This window comes from Tachypleus tridentatus, chromosome 1, assembly GCF_004210375.1.
Source record: "Tachypleus tridentatus isolate NWPU-2018 chromosome 1, ASM421037v1, whole genome shotgun sequence".
Taxonomy (NCBI): domain Eukaryota; kingdom Metazoa; phylum Arthropoda; class Merostomata; order Xiphosura; family Limulidae; genus Tachypleus; species Tachypleus tridentatus.
In genome coordinates, this window is record NC_134825.1 from 17,211,581 (window position 1) to 17,226,283 (window position 14,703).

The 14,703-nt window shown below is 40.1% G+C and overlaps 1 protein-coding gene across 4 annotated transcripts in view; it reads left to right on the top strand.

The window, feature by feature from the left end:
• Window positions 1-1,822: 1,822 nt before the first annotated feature.
• The window catches only part of LOC143243951 (RNA-binding protein 1-like), a 32,586-nt gene continuing 19,705 nt past the window's right edge, over window positions 1,823-14,703 (top strand). For all 4 annotated transcript variants that reach the window (XR_013024819.1, XR_013024820.1, XM_076487827.1 and 1 more), the window contains exon 1: window positions 1,823-1,968. The gene's annotated coding sequence lies outside the window, so the exon portion shown is untranslated. The remainder of the gene's footprint in view (window positions 1,969-14,703) is intronic.

Sequence of the window (14,703 nt, forward strand, 5' to 3'; positions counted from 1 at the left end):
CCTCATATTACGTCATACTGACTGGACTCTCATACAAATTGCTGCAACTTTGAAGTGCTTCCCAAAAGCTGTTAAGTACACCCTAGGTCGTGAGACCAGGAAAGGAAAAGGCAGAAGACCTAAACTCAATGATACTGAGCTTAACTGTTTTCGGTTATGCAGCCTCGAGACAGAAGGAAATCTGTCACTGATGTCAAGTATGAGATAAACAACCATGTACCAAAAAAGTGTCCAGGTCTACAATATCAAGAAGACTCAACAAGAATGGAATATTTGGACGTATAGAAGTTAAAAAAAAAAACATTTACTTCGATATCCGAATATTGTCAAGAGACTGATATTGGCTAAAAATACAAATCTGGACTGTTGATAATTGGGAAAACATATCATAGAAGAACGAGTCCAAGTTTGAAAAATATGGTTCAAAGTACAGGTTGTACGCCCGACAGAAGAAAGATACTTACGTCAATACATAGCACCTATCATAAAACATGGAGGAGACAGTGTGGTGGTTGGGAAGTGTATACCATCATATATTGATCCTTAATGGTATACCAAGTGGTTTGTGTATTATTGGTAAATGATTCTACTATGAAGAAGATAATAACCCAAAACACTAATCTAACCTGTGCAGAAATTACTTAGCTGGGAAAGAAGCTGCTGGAATCATTCAAATTATGCAATGTCCCCCACAGAGTGCCAATCTCAACACACCTGAACAAATGTGAAATCTGATATATCTAAAACTTGACAAATTAAAAGTTATTTCGAAAAAAATATTTATGGGAGTGCATTAGATATATTTGGAGTAAACTCCCAAAAGGATGATCTGATTAAATATATTGCAACAATGCTTGAAAGACTGTCTGCAGTTATTGAAACAAAAAGGGACAGACTTCCACCGAGTTTCTATTGTACTAAATATGAATATTAATAAAATTTCGACTTTTCACTTGTGATTCACATTCCATCGTTCTTTTGAAAGTAACTTGAAACCTAATATTTGACTTTGTCCTAAATCTTTTGCACATTACCATATAGGGAATAGGAAACGTATGGTAGGTTAGCATAGTATAACTACAAAGTTCTAGTTAAGTTGCACAGTAAAGTTACTATGTTTGTTTGTTTTTGGAATTTCGCACAAAGCTACTCGAGGGCTATCTGCGCTAGTCGTCCCTAATTTAGCAGTGTAAGACTAGAGGGAAGGCAGCTAGTCATCACCACCCACCGCCAACTCTTGGGCTACTCTTTTACCAACAAATAGTGGGATTGACCGTCACATTATACGCCCCCACGGCTGGGAGGGCGAGCATGTTTGGCGCGACGCGGGCGCGAACTCGCGACCCTCAGGTTACGAGTCGCACGCCTTACACGCTTGGCCATGCCAGGCCGTAAAGTTACTAGTAATTTTCTCCCGTACTTGTGTTTTGTATGAATTTTATATGGTGATGGGTAAAACGTGACAATGGGTGGTCCAGTTGTAAGTTTGAGGTATTATAACGCTATAAATTGGGTTTTGATAGCCACAGTAGGCAGTAAACAGGCAACCCGTTGTTTGGCTCTGTGCTTAATTGAAAAACAACGAAACAAGTATAATTATTTAAATTTCCAAGAAGTCTTTGACCACAACTTAGCATTGATGATTAAACAGTTAAGCTGAACTGCTAGTATATTAAAAATAAAAATTGAATGAGTATAAGTTGTTTATCTTGTATACATAGCTAAGCATTATTTATTATTAATGACAATTTTGGTTTAATTGTTGTTTTTTTTTAACCAACTGTTTTCTAAAATCAGGTATATAAATCACTTTCTACGTTGCAATAGGTTATTTAGAGCATTTATAGAGGAACGCTTTTGAAGTGTGTCAGATTGTGTTCATGATTTTTGAGTTTGTAAGGGCAGGTATGGTTAACACAGGTACGAACTTGTGTATTTAATTGATTTCCGCAGTTCAAGTTACAAAAGGTTAGTAATAAAATATACATGATTAATAATGTTTATTTTCTTGTTGCTTTATAACAACATTTTAAAATCGTTTTTTGACGTTAATCATTACCTAGCCTAAACCTACCGCAGAGAAAAATAATGTGGATCTACGCTCTAAATAAATTAATGTTTTATTAGTTATGTAGGCCTAATAGGAAAGTTCCTACTGGTAGTATTACCAGCAAAGCTAGTAGTTATAGAAGCAATAGTATTATTGTAATCTGTATACTTAATTATACCACAGTCTACACTGTCGGCAGGACAAACCATGTACATGGGCATATACTACACATAATAATTGAACAAAGTACTGTTAAATAACGGTAATAATTTTATATAAAGTATAACTTGAACACTGTTCTTAACTGTAGTCTTTTGCTAGTCTGAGGAACTACGTATAAATTCTTTTACCGTGGCAAGATAACCGGATACCAGCATAATGTTCACAAAAATTTGAATATGAATGAGCTAAAACAACGACATTAGTTAATGATAATTAATAATAATAATCGTATCAGAAGCTTATGATTGTTTAATAACATAATGGTGGATATCTAGTATTTAGAACATTGTTTCTGATAGCTTGTAGCAAATATGCACGTTGAATTACAGCAAACAATAATGACAACTGATATTTATTTTTCCAGTGCAAAATTTTCTTTGTTTCATGAAACTTGAAGACATATCATTTTCATATTACTTTAAGTCAAGTTAGAGGTGATCCTAGCTAATCAGTATTCAAATTTTGAACTGCTGTGTATTTAGTTATGAAAGATCGTTCAACTTCCTGGTATCAAGCCATTGTGATACTTATAAAATTTCAAATAATAAAGCACACAAAATATATTATCTGTCATTTTGATTGATTTGTCACTTTATGACCATGAGAAGAGAGTATAGTATTTTAGAAGCTACAATTAAAAAAAACAAAAAAAAAAAACAGGTTGGCTCACAATGAGTTTTAGGAATAAAATTAAAGAAAAACATTACAAATTTAAGAAACTGGTGTGATGAGCAATTTAGATGATTATAGAATAATAAGAAAGTTGGTCAAACAGAAAATTAGAACATTAAAAAGGATGTATCAGAAAAGGTTGACTACAGATGTAAAAATCAACAATAAGAGTTTGTTTAAATATATGAAGGCTAAATAAAATACTAGTATGATAAAGGAAGGTTATTAAATTCTTATTTCCAGTATGGTATTTACCTATCTCACAAGATTACTATTTCATACAACCCCTCGGTGTTGATTCCTGTACATGGCGAGGGAACCTCCCAGGGAAGGTTCTGTTCTTTCAGTTTACCTCCTCTGGGATCTAAACATCCACCTACATGTTTGTTAAACCAAATAAAAAGTCTTTTGATCTCTGTAGTTAAAAAAGTTGATAAATCAACTTCAACACTAAACTCTGCCCCTAATATACATTCCAGTAAATCCCAAGATCCATTTCCTTTGCTTCTGGATATGGGCATTTTTTTGAGTACATTTTCTTTTCCCACCCCAAGATGCAAAATAGTTATTCAATCACATCCTCAGTCACTAGAATCCTCTTCCAATAGCAAAGACCTGCCCAATCGACCCCAGGCAGGATCCATGGAGGTGGACAGATCTCCCTCAAACAAAGATAGTAAAGAAAAAAGATGTGGACATAAACACAAGGGATCTTCACCCAATTTACCTACACATAAATAAACATAACCACCTTGATACAATGGATCTGTCAGTGTTTACATTCTAATTTGGATGACATCAAAGCACTTATTGCTTACTATCATTCTGTATGTCTTTCCTTACAGGAAACAATTCTGAAACCTACCAATATAGTCACCTTTTGGCAGTTTTCTTTGTACAGAAATGATAGGCTTTGTGATGGATGAGTGTATGGAGTGGTGGCACTGTTGGTTGATCAGCATGTGCCCACCTATCTTTGCCACTTGAAACACCCTTGGAGGCCGTAGCCATCCATGTTTCCTTGGGTCATACCATCACTGTTTGTTCTCTCTACTTGTCATCTGAAGAGATTTGTAATCAATCAGACCTTGATGCTCTCATTGAACAGTTGCCATCTCCCTTTTTAATCCTGGGGAACTTTAATGGACATCATCCCCTCTGGGAAAGTGCTGATATTGATGGGAGGAGTTGCTCTGTGGAGCATATGCTCTCTGATCACAACCTTTCTTTTCTCAGTAGTGGTTCTTATACTTATTTACATGCACTTAGTCAGTCCTTTACTGCTATTGACCTCTCATTTTGCTACTTTTCACTATTCTCCCATTTTTCGTGGAGGGTTGACAATAATCCATGAGGCAGTAATCATTTTCTTATAATTTTGAGAGAGATTGGCTGTGGTTGATGCCGCCTGACCCCCCGTGGCCCAGTGGAAGCTGGATCAAGCAATCTGGCCCTTTTTCACTGCTCTCGCAGAACTTGATCATGCCATTGTGTGTAAGCCATCAGTAGATGATTGTGTGGCAGCAGTAACTGACACTATTATACAGGCAGCTGCTCAGTGTGTTCCTAAAACATTGACACATTTTTCACGATATCCTTGTTCATGGTGGAATCCTGCCTGTCACATGGGGCACAAAGGCTTAAAAATGGGCCTGGGATACTTTTTTGTAGGTATCCAACTCTCTCGCACAGCATCGCTTTTCAGCAGGCCCATGCACATGCCTCGAGAAAAGATGTGAAAGCCAGAAGGGCTCTTGGATTAAGTTCACAACTAGCATATCTTCTACCACCAGTTCCAAAGTCATATGGGACAAAATTTGAAAGGTCAGTGGGCAATATAATTCTGTCCCCCTCTTGATTTTGCTCTCTGATGGCCAGGAAGTAGCCTGATACCTGGAGTGTTGCTGATACTCCAGGTGAAAGCTTTTTACCAGGTATCTAGTGTTTCTGCTTCTTCTTCCACCTTCTTAGCCATCAAGACTCAGGCAGAGTGTTTACCTCTTTCCTTCTAGTTGATTGCCTCTATGACTATAATCATCCCTTTACATTGGTGGAACTCAAGCTGGCACTTCATCAGTCTGGCAGTACATCGGTTGGATCTGATGATATACACTATGAAATGCTGCACCATCTGTCTCCTGCTTCTCTTGTTATTCTGATTGTTTTTAACCAGATCTGGCAGGAGAATGTTTTCCCTATTGCCTAATGCTAGGCTATTGTCCCACCTTTATCTAATCGTATGAAGGATCCCAAGATGCCTTCAAACTATTGTTCAATTGCTTTGACAAGCTGTTTCTGTGAGACCTCAGAGAGGGTGGTTAATGCTTGTATTGTTTGGTTCCTCAAACCAAACAACCTTCTCCTTGCCCACCTAATGTTGGTTTCAATGACAACGCTCTATCATGGACCACCTGATTTGACTTGAAACATCAATCAGAAAAGCCTTTCTCAAAAGACAGCATTTTGTATCAATATTCTTTGACATTGAGAAGGCTTATGATACAACAGGGGGATATGGCATTTTGCAAGACCTCCATATATATGGATTATGTGGCCATTTGCTCATTTTTATTAAAAATGTTTTAATGGACAGGTGATTCCAAGTTCATGTGGGTTCAACACTTTCTTATTCTTTTCTGCAGGAACCTGGAATTCCTCAGGGCTGTGTTTTGAGTGTCACACTTTTCAGTATAAAGATTAATGCCATCACTGAAAAACTCCCTCTCACTGTTGCAAACGGGCTCTTTGTCGACAAAATTTTACATCTCATGTCAGGTGTCGAACATGAGGTATATTGAGTGGCAGCTATAGACTGCCCTCAATTGTTTACTGAAGTGTACTACAGCAAACGGTTTTAGTTTTTCTCTTTCTAAAACTATTTGCATGCATTTTTGCCACCAATTGGGTATTCACCCTGCTCGTGAACTTTGTATTGGTGAAACTGTGCTGCCTATGGTCCCTGAGACAGAGTTATTGGGGCTTATCTTTGACTATAAGCTGACCTTTATACCACACATCAAGCAACTACAAGTTAAATGTCCAAGAGCACTGAACATCCTCCATGTCCTCTCTTCCACCACTTGGTAAGCAGATTGTTGTTCTATGGTAAAAATATATAGCTTGCTGTTATTAGATCAAAACTTGACTATGGATCACTTTTCTGACTCTACCAGGACCTCATCCTTAAACATGCTGTACCCCATTCATCATCAGGGACTTCGGCTCTGCACTGGGACTTTCCACACTTGTCCAGTTCAGAGTTTATACACAGAGTCTCATGAACCTTCTTTTCACCTCTACCCCCCTCAGTGTGGATTCCTGTACGTGGTGAGTGGACCTCCCAGGGAAGGTTCTGTTCTGTCTGGTTACCTTCTCTGGGATCTAAACATCCACCCACGTGTTTGCTGTGCGTGGCGACCCGTGAAGGGGAGGAGAGGATCCTGGTGGTTGAGGGGTCCAACCCTAACACACCACTTTGGCCTCGAATTCCTATAGACGGGCGGTCTTTGGGTGGCCCCCCTTGGGTCAATCGGCTGGTCCACTTGGGCTAGAGTCAACCAAGTACCAGTGTTGGAAGTTCTCAACGGGTGTTGTGGACATTGTGCCTGATGCTGGTGTTTGGGTATAGTGCTCGCGAAACCCTGGCGTTGCTGCATTGTCCTTGCATGACTTTGTAGTGCGTCCCTTTGTAGGGCTCCATGGTGGGTGGGGTCAGTGGGTACCAAAATTTTTTCTTTTTCCTATGGATCCTCCAAAATATTTAAATGAAATTGTAAAAAAACAGTCAATGGGTAAGCGACCACGTCTTGAATACTCAGAACAGCAATCTTCAACATCAGTAACACAAGTACCTCATTTTCTTATACTACATTCTCTTCGGAAAAACCTTTAGGGCAAATGTCCCCTTTTTTATTCAAAAGGGACTAGAGGGACTTGCTGGCTCTCCAAAGTCAGTAAAGAAACTTCGATCTGGTGACATATTGGTTGAAACATCCACATCCCAACACAGTGAACTCCTCTTGAATTCAAAGGCAATTGGGGATATACCTATTGAGGTTACACCCCATGCTACCTTGAATTCTTCACGAGGAGTTATTGTTGAAAGGGATTTGAAGAACGCTCCCAGTCAGAGATTCTCGCTGGTCTCTCCACTCAATGAGTTTCTGCAGTGAGGTGCATCTCCACTTGCAAAGATGGAGTTACACTGCCAACAAATACCCTCGTTTTAACATTTACTTCACCACGTGCACCTGCCACCATCAAGGCAGGTTATCTCATTTGCAGGGTTCGCCATACATACCAAACCCTCTTCGATGTTTCCAATGTCAGAGATTCGCCACTCAAAGACATCTTGTCGTGGTTCCCTGACATGTGCTCGTTGTGGAGGCAAGGACCACAATGCCTATGACTGTGACATGAACCCACATTGCGTAAACTGCAATGGTTCTCACTCCTCTTGCTTTCATTCTTGCCCAAAATGGTTGGAGGAAAAGAGGTGCAGCGTTTGAAAACGACACATAGCATTAGTTATCCTGAGGCTCGGAAATTGCTGTCCACAACTCCATCTCGGACATATGCTGCTGCACTTCATTCCACAACTACAGTGGGAGTGCAGACAGATCTCTCTGCCTCCAAGAGAATCGTTTTCAAAACAAATGAAAAGCCTTTTGACCTCCGTGGTTAAAAAGGTTGATGAATCAACTTCCACACCCATCTCTGTTCCTCCCATACCTTCCAACAAACCTCAAGATCCACGTCCTTCAGTTTCAAATACAGGCATTTCTTCTGATACATCTTTTTCTCCCACCACAAGAGACAAAACAATTATTCGTTCGCGTCCTCAGTCACTGGATTCCCCTTCCAATAACAAAAACCTGCCCACCCGACCCAGAGCAGGATCCATGGAGGTTGATAGACCTCCTCCGACTAAAGACAGTAAAGAAAAAAGACGTGGTCGTAAACCAAAGGGTTCTCCAGCCACTTCACCTACCTGTTCTTAAAAATGGCCACCTTGATACAATGGAACTGTTGAGGTTCTAATCTGGATGATATCAAAACACTGATTGCTTCCTACCATCCTGTTTGTTTTTCTTTACAAGAAACATTTCTCAAAACTGCTGATACTGTCTCCATTCGGCAGTTTTCTCTGTACAGAAATGACAGGTTGTGTGATGGTCGAGTACATGGAGGGGTGGCACTGTTGGTTGATCAACACGTGCCCACCCTGTCTTTGTCACTCAACACACCTTTAGAGGCTGTAGCCATCCGTGTTTCCTTGGGTCATACCATCACTGTTTGGTCTCTGTACCTGTCCCCTGGAGAGACATATGATCAATCAGATCTTGATGCTCTCGTTGAACAGTTGCCATCTCCATTTCTAAACCTAGGGGATTTTAATGGACATCATCCCCTCTGGGGAAGTGCTATTATTGATGGGAGGGGCCGATCTGTAGAGCGGATGCTCTCTGATCACAATCTTTCTCTTTTCAATACTGGTTCTTCCACTTACTTTCATGCACCTAGTCAGTCCTTTACCGCTATTGATCTCTCAGTTTGCTCCCCTTCATTATTCTCCCATTTTTCATGGAGAGTTGACAGTAATCCACTAGGCAGTGATCATTTTCCGATCCTTTTGAGAGAGACTGGCCGTGGTCGATGCCACCTTACCCACGTGCCCCGGTGGAAGCTGGATCAGGCAGACTGGTCCACTTTCACTGCTCTCGCAGAACTTGATCCTGCCATTGTAAATCAGCCATCAATAGACGACTGTGTAGCAGCGGTAACTGACTGTATTACACATGCAGCTGCTCAGCGTATTCCTAAAACCTCGACACGTTTTCCACGATATCCTCGTCCGTGGTGGAATCCTGCTTGCCACTTAGCACGGAAGGCTCAAAAGCGGGCCTGGGATACTTTTCGTAGATATCCCACACTTTCAAACCGGGGTTGCTTTCCAACGGGCCCGTGCACATGCTAGGTGGGTAAGACGTCAAAGCCAGAAGGAATCCTGGATTAAGTTCACAACCAACATATCTTCTACCACCAGTTCCAAGATCATATGGGACAGGATTCGAAAGGTTAATGAGCACTACAATTCTGTCCCCCTCTCGATCTTACTCTCTGATGGTCAGGAGGTGACTGATGATAGGAACATCGCTAACACTCTAGGTGAATGCTTTTGCTGGGTATCTAGCACTTCTGCTTGTTCCTCCACCTTCCTGGCCATCAAGACTCAGGCAGAGCGATCACCTCTTTCCTTTCGAACTGACTGTTTCTTTTACTATAATTGTCCCTTTACCCTGGTGGAACTAAAAATGGCCCTTCATCGGTCTGCCAGTACGTCTGTTGGACCTGATGATATTCATTATGACATGCTGCACCATCTATGTCCTGCTTCTCTTGATGTCCTTCTGATTGTTTTCAACCGGATCTGGCAGGAGAATGTTTTTTTTTTTGATGCCTGGTGCCAGGCTATTATTTTACCTTTCTCTAAGCCAGGGAAAGATCCCAAGATTCCTTCAAACTACCGTCCAATTGCTTTGACGAGCTGTCTCTGTAAGACATTAGAAAGGATGGTTAATGCTCGTCTTGTTTGGTTCCTTGAATCAAACAACCTCCTCTCGCCCACCCGGTGTAGGTTCCGTCGACAGCACTCCACCACAGACCACCTAATTCGTCTTGAAACATCTATCAGAGAAGCCTTTCTCAACCGCCAACATCTTGTATCAATATTCTTTGACATAGAGAAGGCTTACGACACAACATGGATGTATGGCGTTTTGTGAGACCTCCATACATATGGGTTACGTGGCCATCTACCCATGTTTATTAAAAAATTTTTAATGGACAGGTGATTCCAAGTTGTGTGGGATTGACACTTTCCTGTTCTTTTCTACAGGAACTTCGAGTCCCTCAAGGCTGTGTATTGAGTGTTACACTCTTCAGTATAAAGATAAATGCCATCACTGAACAACTCCCTCTCACTGTTGCGAATGGACTGTATGTTGACGACTTTCACATCTCATGTCAGTTGTCAAACATGAGATATATTGAGCGGCAACTACAAACTGCCCTCAATTGTGTACGGAAGTGGACTCTGGCGAACGGCTTTAATTTCTCTCTCTCCAAAACTGTATGCATGCACTTTTGCCGTCGACGGGGGTATTCACCCTGATCCTGAACTTCATATCGGTGAAGTTTTGCTGCTAGTGGTCCCGGAGACCAAGTTCTTGGGGCTTATCTTTGATCGTAAACTGACCTTTATACCACACTTAAAGCAACTTCGGGTCAAATGCACAAGAGCACTGAACATCCTCCGTGTTCTCTCTTCTACCAGTTGGGGGCAGATCGCTGTTCAATGTTAAAGGTATATCGTGCTCTTATTAGATCAAAACTCGATTATGGATCAGTGGTCTATGGCTCTGCCAGACCCTCGGCCTTAAAGATGCTGGACCCCATTCATCACCAAGGACTTGACTCTGCACTGGGGCTTTCCGCACCTCTCCAGTTCAAAGTATATACATTGAATCTCATGAACCTTCTCTACACCTTTGCCGTTTGCAACTATCTTTACAATATACTTTGAAACTTCATTCCTTACCAAAGCATCCCACCTGGAAATGTGTTTTCCTTCCTCGGTGGGCAGTACTTTTTCAGAACAGACGATCTGTCATTGCTCCGTTTGGCCTTCGCATCCGGGCTCAATTGGATGAATTGGGTCTGTCCTTGGATAACATTGCAGATTCCACAGGTCGGCCCATCCCACCATGGCTTATTACAGCCCCCAAATGTGACCTTTCTTTCAGTCACCTAAAAAAGGCAGATACTCTAGATTGGAAGTACCATCTTTTATTCAATGAATATCTTTCAAACAATCATTCAGTTCCCATTTATACAGATGGTTCCAAATCAGGTAATTCAGTGGGCTCTGCTATGGTTTGCTATGGGTCAGTAGTTGCGCGCAGAATCCCTTCTACAGCTTCTGTGTTCACTGCTGAACTGTATGCCATATCTCTTGCCCTGGATCATATTGCAGCTGAGCAGTACTCCAACTGCACTATTTATACTGATTCGCTTAGTTCTATACTTGCTTTGGAATCGCTACACGTTAGCTCACATCCTATTCTCGCTGATATTCGAAACCGACTGGCCCATTTCTCATTAGTAGCTACTTCAATCCAGTTTTTCTGGATACCAGGCCATGTTGGTATTCGCGGGAACGAGCTTGCAGACATGGCAGCTAAATATGTCTTGCAGACATGGCAGCTAAATATGTCTGCTTCAGCACCATCACTCCTAATGCTATTCAGTACATGGACTATGGTGTTGTCTTCAAGGCTCGGTTCCATGCCAGCTGGCAGTGGTTCCTTTTTTACAGTTTTAATCTCTCTCCTTCAATTTGACATTGGACAATGGCCAGAACATTAAATAACTCGACACCAGGACTGGAAGGTCAACTTCAGGTGACTAACGCTACTGTTTGAACTACTCGTTAGTCATCCTGGCGAGTTGTTATTCCAATTTTGGTGCATGTCTTTTAAACTTTAATTACTTTACCCTTTGGTACTGGCCATAATAACACAACCCGGAACCAGGACTGGAAAGACCAACTTTAGGTGACTGACGGTGGTTTTTATACTTACCTGTTAGTCTTCCTGGCGGGTTATGATCATTACCATTCTGCTACAGGTAGTCCTTTACAACTTTGTTGACTGGATGTCAACATTGGTTTTTACGCCATTTTCTGTTTTAATTGCAGTTTTGCTTTTATCTTCAATTACTTTTACAAATTTTACTCCATTTACTTTACTTTTATCTTTTTACTGGACATTTGGCTACTCATTGTTACAATTTTGCTACGAATTTTACTACATTTACTTTACTTTTATCTTTTACTGGATCTTTTAAAACTTTTATTCTTTTACATTTTGATAATAGCTGCTATGACACATAACCCGGAACCAGGACTGGAAAGGCCAACTTCAGGTGATTGACGGTGGTTCTTGAACTTACCTGTTAGTCTTCCTGGCGGGTTATGATCATTACCTTTTTGCTAGAGTAAATACCTTACAACTTCTTATACTCTGCCTTCTATCTTAACATTGTAGACTAGGTGTCAACATTGGTTTTATACTTTTTTGTTTTACCTTTATTTCCATTCATGTCTATTACTACATTTATTTATTTATTTTTATATATTTTTTTTACATTTTTACCGAATGTCTGGCGCAGATAGCCTTGCTGCTTTGTGCCATAAAACACTAAATCAATCAATCAATCAATTCACCTCTACCATTTGCAACTGTCTTTACTATATGCTTTGAAACTTCGTCCCTTACTAAAGCATCCCACCTGGGCTTGTGCTTTTCTTCTTCAGTAGGCCATGCTTTTTCATGACAGACAGTCTGCCATTGCTCCTTTTGGTCTTCGTATCCAGGTGTAGTTGGATGAATTGGGTCTGTTCTTGGATACCATTGCTGTATCCACTGGTCATTCCATCCCACCATAGCTTTTTACAGTCTCCAAATGTGACTTATCTTTAAGTCATCTGAGAAAAGCAGACACTTCTGATTGGAAATACTGTCTATTATTTGCTGAACATCTTTTGAACTATCCTTCCATTCCTAATTATACAGATGGTTTGAAATCAGGTGACTGTGTGGGCTCTGCCAGGGTTTGTTGAGGTTTGGTGGTTGTGCACAGAATCCCCTCTACAGCTTCTGTGTTCACTGCTGAACTGTATGCCATATTTCTTGTCCTTGATCACATAGAAGCTGAGCAATACTCAAATTGCACTATTTATACTGACTCGCTTAGTTCTCTACTGGCCCTGAACCTCTTCATGTTAGTTCACACCCTGTTTTAGCTTATATTCAAAACTGATTGGCCTATTTCTCTTTAAAATCTACTTCTATCCAGTTTTTCTGGATACTGGACCACCATGGTATTCGCTAGAATGAGCTCGTCAACACTGCAGCTAAATCTGTCTGCTCTGGCACTATCACTGCTGTGTCTGTTCCATACATGGAACAGGGTCCTGTATTCAAGACTCAGCTCCATGCCAGTTGGCAGTTGACAGCAACATGAAAACAAGTTTTTCCAAATGAAATTGTCCATTGAACTTTGGCCATCTTGTTTCCATAAGGATCGGAAAGAGGAAGTTGTTCTAACTAAACTACACATTGGTCACAGTTTTCTAACTCATCTTTTTCTTTTATCTGGGGCTGATGCACCAGTGTATTGTCTGTGTAACACTCAGGTCACAATAAACCACATTTTACTGTCTTGCTGTTGTTACAGCTCTCAACAACAGCACCATAAAAAAAACATTGTCCCAAGGTCTATCAGTAATGTTAATCAGTGTTATTGGTGATAATGATACTGTCCACCTTAGAAGTGTTTTTAGTTTTTAAAGGCTGTTAATCTTTTTAATGCAATATAAGTTTTTTAATTTATACATTTGACCATTTTTATGTGATTCCCTTTTAAGAATCAAAGTGTATATATATAGTTCAGTTTGAAATTAGAAAATGGCTGTAACATCAAATAACTCGAAACCAGGACTGGAAAGGCCAATTTGAGGTGACTGATGCTGCTGTTTTAACTACCTGTTAGTCATCCTAGTGAATTATAATAATTAAAATTTTGCTACAAGTCTTTTAAAACTTGTATTACCTTACTTTCTGAAAATGGCCATGCTGTTGAATAACTCAAAACCATGACTGGAAAGGCCAACTTCAGGTGACTAATGGTGGTTTTGAATACCTGTTAGTCTTCCTGGCAAGTTTTGATAATTAGTTATGCTACAAAAAGTCCTTTTCAACTTGTAGTTCTGTAGTTTTTCTTTTACTGCTGTAGACTAGATGTAAAAACTGGATTTATTGCTATTTATGTTTTTAATTCAAAAATTAAAGTTTGTTTTGTTTTACCTTAATTTCATTTTATGAATTTTAATAATTTTACTTTTATTTTAACTTTTTACTGGATGTTTGGTACAGGTAGCCTAATTACTTTGCATCATGAAACACCAAATCAACCAACCAATTTTGTACAGTGCTGCCCTCTATGTGGGAATTTTTTCTTTATGTATGCCACAAGGCTTGCACTCCCCCCTCCTTGTTGGAATTAGTATATTGCAATGTGTATATCATGCACATCAATATGTCATCCTTCAACCAATAGTAGCATAGCATGATCACATGATCCTGTGGCTCCCTCTACACTCCTCTACCAAACTTTCACTTCTCATTTGGCAGCATTTGAGTTCAGATATAATTGTCTATTTACTCTTTGCTGTGTGATTGACTTTGTTTTCCACACAAAGTGGTTCATTTGAAACTTATTTGATTTATTGAATCAGATTCTTTTTCTGTATTTATCAGTTAATTCACATTGATTTATTCAACCTTGGAGTTTTGTGAAACTTTTCTGTGCAATGGATTCAGAAGTTCACCCTGCCAATTCAGAGGTTAAAACAGCAACAGACTCTTTTGGTTACTTGTATCTCATTCACAGGCTCTGGCTCTCAATGTCTTCACCCAGGTTTGGTCTCACACATACTTTTATGTGCATGCTCTTAACTCTCTGCTTCATCAGGTGAGTTCTCTGGTGTACTCCACTCTTTGTTGAGTTCTCCTGATTGTACCCCATGGACCAGCATAACTTTGGTTCCAGAGGCTCCAATATCTACTCAACACTTATCCCAGTGGGGGGATCAGTGTGAGATCTGATAGATCTAAAACTTGACAAATTAAAAGTTA